Raw genomic sequence first — 9,753 nt, forward strand, 5'->3', positions numbered from 1 at the left:
CCAGGAATGACAAGTGATCTCCAGCTTACAGGGACCAGCTTGTCAGGTTCCGATTTCATGTAAGCCAAAGAGACTCCATTTTAACTCTGTCTGTATTGCAAGTAACTCTTTTGCAGGTGGCAAGCCTTTCCTTGGAAACTCACAGAACAAGAAGGACTGTTATGTCTACATCTCTCTGCTGTTCCAGCGCCCGTGAGAAACTTTCACTTTCTCACCCTCCGGCCGATTGTTTTGAGAACTGTGGGGGAGGATGGGGCCTAGGAGAAACTACTATTCTGTACCTTATCTTTTGCCTGTCATTCGGAACAATTTTCCACGTTCAGCTAAGATCCGTGTATCTTGGAATGTGTACTCTAATTGTTGTTTATCTTCAGTAAAAGCCTTTTGGAATCTATGGACTTTTGTCTAATTGCAAGGGGCAGGCTGAGTTGCAACTTTTAGCAAGCCACAGTCTGACACAGTTCATCTGGAGGAACTGGCAGCTGTGGCGGGGGGCTCTGTAGCATTATTCCCAGCTGAAGTCCCTCCCCTGCTCAACACCCACCCTCTCGAGGCTCCACCCCCAATCTCCAGGAATTTCCAAACCTGGGGTTGGCAACTCTAAATACAATGTAGTGGATCACATGAACAGAGAAGCCCCTGTTGCCTTCTTCAGTTTGGAGCAAGTCCCGTGGAACTACCGGAGACTTGAGGCCAGTGGAGGGGGGGTGGCGTCATTGTATGCAAATGAGGTTCAGGTAGGATTTAGTCTTCCGCTCCACCTCCAGAGAGGGGGACACCTGGGGGGGGGATACTGAACTCTAGAGATACAGAACTCTGCTATTTCTCCCCCAGAGTTTGTGGCAGGGGGGGGGGGCTGCCCTTTCCTGATGTTCAAGCAGAAATATTCAGGAGGGCTTTCTTAGGCAGGTAAAAGGGCTGTGCTGTACAGAAATGGTCCAGAGAGCTGCTTTGGTAAAGGAACAGGGGCTGCGCACTACACTACTGCGTACCCTGTACTACTGTGTCATGCCCAATTTTTTGCTTTGTTTCATCTCACTAGTTAATTTCAGGACTCTAATCTGGAGAACCGGGTTTGATTCCCCACTCCTCTGAGACCAGCTGGGTGACTTTGTGTCAGACACAGCTTTTCCGAGTTCTCTCAGCGCCACCCACCTCACAGGGTGTTTTGTTGTGGGGATAATAATAATAATAATAATAATAATAATAATAATAATAATAATAATAATAATAATAATATACTTTGTAAACTGCTCTCAACGGGAGTTAAGTTGTCCTGAAGGGCAGTATATAAATCGAATGTTGTAGCAGTAGTTGTTGTTATAGCAACTAGAACAGCTCAGGGGGGCAGACATTCTCTGCGTCTTCACCCAAAGGGGGATTAACACATGGAATTCACTGCCTCAGGAGGTGGTGGCAGCTTCAAGCATAGACAGCTTCAAGGGGGGACTGGATAAACATTTGGAGCAGAGGTCCATCAGTGGCTCTCAGCCACAAGGTATAGATGGGACTCTCTGTCTAGGGCAGTGATGCTCTGTGTTCTTGGTGTTTTTTGGGGGGGGCAATCAGTGGAAGGGCTTCTAGTGTCCCCTCCTCACTGGCAGACCTCCTGAGGACACCTGGTTTTTGGCCACTGTGTGACACAGAGTGTTGGACTGGATGGGCCATTGGCTGATCCAACAGGGCTTCTCTGATGTTCTTATGTTCTGCTCCCACTCAGACCAGACTGTATTGTGCTTTCTATGAAGGTTATTCAGATGCTTCACTTGGTCTATTTTTCTTTTAAGAAAAAAAAATCTTAATTTGTTCAAAGAAAAAAAAGAAAGAAAACAAAAACAAAATTTGGATAAAGATTTTGTAACTTAATATATGTTTTAGCTTCCCTGATATGGACCTGGATATCCCCCCCTCTCCAGGGTTTCCTTCTCGTCCTTTCAGCCTCCTTGGCCACCTGACTCTTTCGCACATGCTCATTCTCAGCCTGAGATACTCCTTCATGCCCCCCCTCTTCCCACTCCCCTGGGTCTGTGGCTCAGCGGAAGAGCGTCTGCCTGGCGCGCGGAAGGTTCGAGGTTCAATCCCCGCCTCCTCCACACAGGGATCCTGTTGAGATGTGAAATGCCTCAGCCCGAGACTTGGACAGGCAGAGGGTCACAGCTACTGAGGGAGGCATGCTCATCTGTAGCCAGTGCTTCCGGTGAAATTCAGGGCATCTCGAGTCGGTAGCAGGGTTGCCAAAGCTTCTGGATCAGCTGGGAATCTCCTGGGATTGGTATCAGTCATCCAGCATGTGCTGAAAGCGGTCCAGGAGGACACTGAGGAGTTCTGTCCTGGGGCACAGCGACTGCAGCCCAGCTGGATTGCCCAAAAGTAAATGTGGGGGCCTGGGTATTACGGCGGCCCTGTGGGGCTGTGCACAGCCGGTGATCTGCCAGTTACCAAGCTAGAATATGTTCGAACGGCAGGCTAGAATGCAGGAGATCCAGGTTCGAATCCCCCCTCTGCTGTGGAAGGCTGTAACCAACAGCTAGAGCAGCCTCCGCACAACGTTGTGGCATTTAATTTCTTAAATTTGGTCTCTCCCAGGTTTGGAATAAAAAATGCACCAGACTGACAGTGAGAGGGGCCGCGGGAAACGTCCCCGCTTGCAGTTCAAAGGACAACCTACATTAAAAGCCACTTCCTCTGGCTGGGGAAAAGCACCTCCGTTGACGCATCTCTCTCGTCTCGTCCCATCTGAAGTAAATACCATGCAAATCAATCAGATTTATTTACAGTTAATAACCAGTATAGACTTGTAAAAAACATAAGTGAGTATCATACACAAAATACACCCCTTTGTAAAAATGATTATAGAAATATATAATTATATAAAAACTTGGCAATATAAATACAAAAGTGTGGGCATTCAGGGTTAGAAATAAAAGCAGACGTTACTCCTTTGCACATTCCCTGTGGATTCTACAAGCCACGGCTAAAAATCTGGCACTTGCCAACATGATCTGGGGATCGGCACCTAACAGGAGCTTATCAGTTGGCTCTGTGTCAGGGACAAAATAAATACCCTTCTCTCAATAGTTCACTTCCCTCGGTCTTCTCAATACACACAGGAATCTCCCGGTTATCTAGCAGTGACGTGCAAACATACCAGTCTTCACAGAAAGATCTTTTATATCACGTCCTCATGAGGGACAATAAATTAACTAACACTGAAAAATGTCATATGATTCAGTTTCTTCATCTTCACCCAAGATGTTTCAGTGAATGAGCCAGAGACCCCTTGGCCATCTTCGGGGCCGATATTTGATCATTTCAGCCCACTCTCTGGGGAGGAGATTGACAGGACCCTGCGACCAGTTAGGCCCACCACATGTCCCTTGGACCCATGCCCACCGTGGCTGGTAAAGGCCAGTGCCGAGGGGCTCCGGTCCTCGCTGGAGGCCATTGTTAACCTATCCTTAGGCTCCAGGGTTTTTCCTGGGCCATTAAAGAAAACTGTGGTGAGGCCTCTCTTAAAGAAACCATCGCTGGACCCCACTGACCTGGTCAATTACCGCCCGGGTTCGAACCTCCCGTTTCTGGGAAAGGTGATTGGGCAGGCGGTGGTGGAATAATTACAGGGTTTCCTGAAGGATGTTTCAGCCCTAGACCCCTTCCAGTCTGGGTTTCGTCTGGGACATGGGACAGAGACGTTGCAGGTCGCACTCACAGACGATCTTCGTAGACATCTGGATCGAGGCGGCTCGGCACTGCTGATATTATTGGATCTGTCGGCAGCGTTCGATACAGTCGATTACGATCTTCTGACTTACCGCCTCGCCTATGTGGGGATACGAGGGACTGCCTTACAGTGGCTTGTCTCTTTTCTCCATGGTCGGGGACAGAGGGTGGCGCTTGGGGAGAAATTGTCATCCCGCCACCCTTTGGTGTGTGACCCTACTATCAACCTAAGCCTGGACCACTCTACACAACAGGTACACTTCCTGGACACCACTGTACAACTACATAATGGACGAATAAATACCACCTTATACCGGAAACCAACAGACCGATACTCATATCTACATGCCTCCAGCTTCCACCCTAAACATACCACTCGGTCTATTGTCTACAGCCAAGCCTTACGTTACAACCGTATCTGCTCCAATGCTCTCGACCGAGACTCACACTTAAGAGATTTACAACAAGCATTTTTGGGACTACAGTACCCACCAAATGAAGTGAAGAAACAAATCAACAGGGCCAGACTAGTACCCAGAAACAGTCTGCTCCAGGACAAACCTAAAGGAACTAACAACAGAACACCACTGGTTGTCACCTATAGCTCCCAGCTCAAACCCCTCCAACGTATCATCAGTGAGCTACAACCCATCCTGGAAAACGATACCTCTCTCTCAGAAGCCTTCCTGGGTGGAAGACCTTTCCTTGCCTACAGACAGCCCCCCAACCTTAAACGACTTCTCACTCACAACCATGAATCGGCCAGCAGAGTCACCAGCACAGGTACCAGGCCCTGCAACAGACCCAGATGCCAGCTCTGCCCCTATATCTACCCAGGGAATACAATTACAGGACCCAATGGCATCAACTACACTGTCTCTGGCTCTTACAGCTGCTCATCCTCCAATCTGATATATGCCCTCATGTGCCAACAATGTCCTTCTGCTCTGCACATTGGACAAACCAGCCAACCTCTACGCAAAAGAATAAATGGACACAAATCGGACATTAGAAATGGAAACGTCCAAAAACCAGTGGGAGAACACTTCAATCTACCAGGACATTCCACCAAAGACTTAAAGGTCGCTGTGGTTCAACAGAAACCTTTCAAAAACAAAATCCAACGGGAGGCTGCTGAATTGGAATTCATATGCAAATTTGACTCTGTCAAGCGGGGACTGAATAGAGACTATGAATGGTTATCACATTACCACAGGTAACAGATTCTCTTTACAGAGGCGTGATCTGGGGGAGCCCAGTGACGCCTGGTGTGGGCTTTCGGGGACCACAGTTCTCTTTGTCAGATGCAGCTGGCAGGGAGAGCTGTGGTTACCGAAGGCTTATACTACATAGGAATTGGATACCTTCACTGCTACAAACTAATACAGCAAACTGACTGCACACCGATGTTTACATTTCCAAGCAAAGGAATGTTTTGATAGCCTCCATGCTAATTGCATTCTGTCCTCTTGTGATTTATGCCCCCTTCTTTCCTCTCTTTCTCTCTCTTTCCCCCTCCTCTTCTGTATCTGCCCAGTTTTGATCAGGCATCTGATGAAGAGAACTTGATTCTCGAAAGCTTATGCTATAATAAAATTGGTTAGTCTTAAAGGTGCTACTGGACTCTTTTTGATTTTGCTACTACAGACTAACACGGCTAACTCCTCTGGATCTATCTCCCTATCCTGGAGTTCCAGGTTACTTCTCCTCTTTAGCTACCGCTGACCCAAGGGATTCCATTCCCAATGACCCAGAACTAACTTACAATACAGCCAAGAGACGGATGCTTCTTGTGTCTTATAGCAGTAGTTTATTTAAGATGATCGAGGTAAAAGCAGTCATCTTCTCCCTCTCCTTATGGGAAATGCTCAGTACAGACAAAGGGAGGAAGAGAGGTTGTAAAACATTACACTAAAAACAGGAACAAGGTCATTAAGGCTTCAAATATCCCTCGTCTTGTTGGTGGCAGTGTAAACTACAATTCCCATCATTCAAAGCCTTAAAGAGGCCACACATATTTCTGATAGATCTAATACAAGCTTCTAAGCTGTGGCTAACAGCACACTCCCCTTTATTGTTTAACATCTATATGTGCCCCCTTGCCCAGCTGGTGCGAAGTTTCAGACTTGAGTGTCGTCAATATGCAGATGACACCCAGCTGTATCTGATGATGGACGGCCAGCCCAGTTCAGCCCCAAATGTCCTGGAACATGCTTTTGCAGCCGTGACTGGTTGGTTGAAGCAGAGTCGGCTGAAACTGAACCCGATGAAGACGGAGGCCCTGTACTTGAGTCATGGGGGATTAGGTTCGGGACTCCGGCTCCCGGCCCTCGATGGGGCACCATTAGTGCCAGTTCCAAGGGTTAAGAGCCTGGGGATGATCTTGGATGCCTCCCTGAAAATGGAGGCACAGGTCACAGCGGTTGTCAGGGCCTCTTTTTTTCCATCTGCAGCAGACCAGGCAACTTGTCCCTTACCTGTCAACCCGTGACTTAACTACAGTGGATCCAAGCAACGGTCATCTCTAGGCTAGATTACTGTAACTCGCTCTACGCGGGGCTTCCCTTGAGCCTGACCCGGAGATTACAGCTGGTACAAAATGCAGCAGTGTGTGTTATTATGAGAGTGCCAAACAAGGCGCATATAACACCATTCTTACGCGAGCTGCATTGGTTGCCAGTGGAGTACCGGATCAGATTCAAGGTTCTGGTATTGACCTATAAGGCCCTATGCAAACTGGGGCCAGCGTATCTATGGGACCGTCTCTCCCCATATATTCCCCAGAGGACACTCTGATCAGGAGACAAACAGCTGTTGGTGGTCCTTGGCCCCAAGGAGGCCCGCCTAGCCTCGACTAGAGTCAGGGCCTTTTCGGTCCTGGCTCCCACCTGGTGGAATGTTCTGTCTGCTGAAATCAGGGCCCAGCAGGACTTACTATCTTTTCGCCGGGCCTGCAAGACAGAGTTGTTCCGCCAGGCATATGGCTGAGGCTGGGCCTCCGCCAGCCTGGAAAAAGAAAACCCTCCCTGTCAAGGCTGTCCACCATCTTGTTTATAATGTATTGTTTTTAATGAATGTGCATTTTTATTGTATTTTAAATTGTATTTTTAATATGTTGGTATCTGCCCTGAGCCTGCTTGCGGGGAGGGCGGAATATAAATTTGAAACAAATAAAATAAAATAAATAAATACGACCAAAGCCCTCTGCCCACATCACTCTACTTTCTGTCTCCATTTGTCACCCATGACAGTTTCTAACATCTTTCGAATTCCCCCCTCGCCTTCTCCTAATTTTCCTGCCAATCCGGTAACGGCTCAATCGACAGCTGCCAGGGGACGTGCTTTCTCTGGGGTGGACTCCACCCTGTGCAACGGCCTGCCTGGACGGGTCAGGAACGCCCCCCCCTCTCCTGACTTTCCCAAACTGTGCAAAACTGAATTATCCAGGAGGCCTTTGGACTCAGCTAATTGGGTTGAGGTGTAAGAAATGGCTCAGGGGCGTGCCTTGGGAAAGGGACAGAGACTGTAGACCACACTGCTGGGTACTGTCTGTTGATGTGTTTCTGCTCCTATTGGTTAGTTTCGACATCATTAAAGATGTCGTGTTTAATCACTTATGCTTTGTTCAGCAGTGTTTCATCTCTGGGCTCATATTTGTCCTCGTTTCCAAATTTCTGCAACCCCGACATACTGTTTTTGTTCATTGAATGTCCTAGCTGGTGAATCTCCCAAGTGGCCAGGATTCTGGATCACCCTCAAGCTCTGAACCTGCTCCTTTGGGGGCAGGGTGGAGAAGCGCAACCCCCAGGTTCAGGCTGACTCTCCAGTCCATGGGCAGCCAACGGCAGCTCCGCCTTGTCTGGATTGGGCCGCAGTTTATCGTCCCTCCGCCATCCCATCACCTTCTCTCCAGGACTTCCACAGACCCCGGCTGGGTGTCGTCCACTCGCCGGTGGCACCGCGTGCCAGGCCCCCCTCTTCTTCAGGGGGGCTTTTTCACTCAGGTGCTGGGGCTGTGCTGTCATGTCAGAAGGGGCTCGAAGAGATGCTTTCATCAAGGGATCCGGGCAGCAGGCTATACTCCCATTATTCTGAAAAGTTAATGCATAATTGACACACGCCTTTCATTGCTCGTCAGTTTGCTCTGAAGGACTGTTTCTGTTCAAAGCAATGGTTCCCTTTGGGGCCAGGTGGTAAGGCGAAGCTCACAAGGGACGAAGGGGGAAAGCCGAGCCAGCCCTTCTGTCCAAGCGATCCTGAAGCACCGGACAGGCTCCAAAAATCCGACCCTTTTGCCCCGGAGAGTGAGTCTTGCTGGTCTCGAACCTGCCACAGCCGGAAATCAGGACCCTGAACGGGGGAAACAAAATTCTTTCCCCACCACTGCACACTTCTTCTTCTACTCCATCCCACTGAAATGGGCCCAATTGGGCCAGACCCTCGGCGGTGGGAGATGGTCTTCAGTTAACATTTGCCTGCCCTTTCCGAGCATGCTCCGTTCGCCTTTTCCCTCCTGGTCCCTTGGACTGGGGAAGTGCTCCCTAAGGGTTAAAGAGAGAGAGAGAGAGAACCACAGTCCTAGAGAGGCAAATGGGGGCGGGGAGCCGTGGGACAGCCACTTCCTGCCCTCCCCCCTTGCAGGAGCCCCTTCTTTGTCTCTCGGCTTGCCTGGCTGGGAGGGAATCTGGTGAGCCGAAAGGGGCTTTGGAGGGGGAGAAGGCAGGGGGAATGTGGGGTGGGGGCTGCAGTGCAAGACCTAAAGCAGAGAGAAGAAGGGGCGAAGCAGGGGTGTGATAGAGCCCCCCTCCCTCCGATTCCTACCCTGCCCCCTCCACCCAATCCCTCTGCTCCTTTGCACAGAGACCCCCAAAGTTCCCTGCGGTGGGCTTGGGGAGGGGGCTCCAGGGGCTTCAGACGGCACAGAGGTATGTTGAGAAAGAGAAAGGGGGAGGCAACAGGGGTGGGAGGGGAGCGGATGCAGGAGAGGGGAAGGAGGGGGGCTCAGGGGGACTTGGGGGGAGAAGGATGAGGCAGATGTGGGCAGGGGGTCTGCAGGAAGGGCCGAGGGAGCTGAAAAAGGGGGTGGGGGGAACGGAGTGGCAGACAGGGACTTTGGCTCTTGAGCCATGGAAAGACCCCGCAAAAAAGGACCTAAAGAGGAGGGGAGCCACTCCAGTACCAGGTCATGGGGAGGCAGGAATTTAGATAGCCGTAAATGAATAATAATCTTGGCACTGAGTTCTCGGAATTCTCAGCTTTGATCTGATTTTTAAAAGGACGCCTCCTGCCTTTCTTGTTGCAAAGATACAAGCTGAAAGCCCCTTGAAACGATATTCAAGGGCAGGCTGCACTTCCAGGTTTCTCTGCCTGCATCAGAGAGCGCCCCTTGCCTGCCCCCTGGAGGCGAGCCCTGAGCTCCCTGCAAAGGCTTGAGGGCAGAATCCGAACCCTGCACCTTTGGCAGTTGGACGGATGAAGAGCTCTCGGGTTCCACCAAGGCACATTGAGGAAGAAGCAATGGCTACCGAAGGAGGGAAGAGATGGGGGCTTGGCTGGTTCTTATTTCAGTAATGGGGAGGGAAGGCAGGAAGGTTCCCAAATGAAAAGCTGAAAGGGAGAGAAATTTGTATGCATCACAAAGAGTTTCCCAACATTTTTCTTTCTCTCCCTCCCAGGCAGAAAGAAAAAGACGCCCTTGATGGCTTTTCTGCCGTTTCCCCCGTGTGGTGTGGAGGAAAGACCAGCCATGCCGGCGGCACAGGTGCGGGGGCTTGGAGGGGGGGGAAGGTTTCCTTCTCGGCTGCAAGGCTCAGGGGATGGGGCTCCCGGCCTTTGGTTCAAGCCCTGCCAGAAAACGGTCCCTTGCCTAGGATGAGAGAATCCCAAGCAGGCCAATAAGAAAAAAATACTTTCACCAGGACGAACTCTGAAGGACCCTTTGGGGAGAGTCAGATTTTCAGTCACGCAGACTGTTTCTTGGCCTTGGGGCAGATCCCAGCAGATAAACCCTGGAGGGGCTCCCGGGAGGGGGAT

This window comes from Eublepharis macularius, chromosome 4, assembly GCF_028583425.1.
Source record: "Eublepharis macularius isolate TG4126 chromosome 4, MPM_Emac_v1.0, whole genome shotgun sequence".
NCBI classification, from domain to species: domain Eukaryota; kingdom Metazoa; phylum Chordata; class Lepidosauria; order Squamata; family Eublepharidae; genus Eublepharis; species Eublepharis macularius.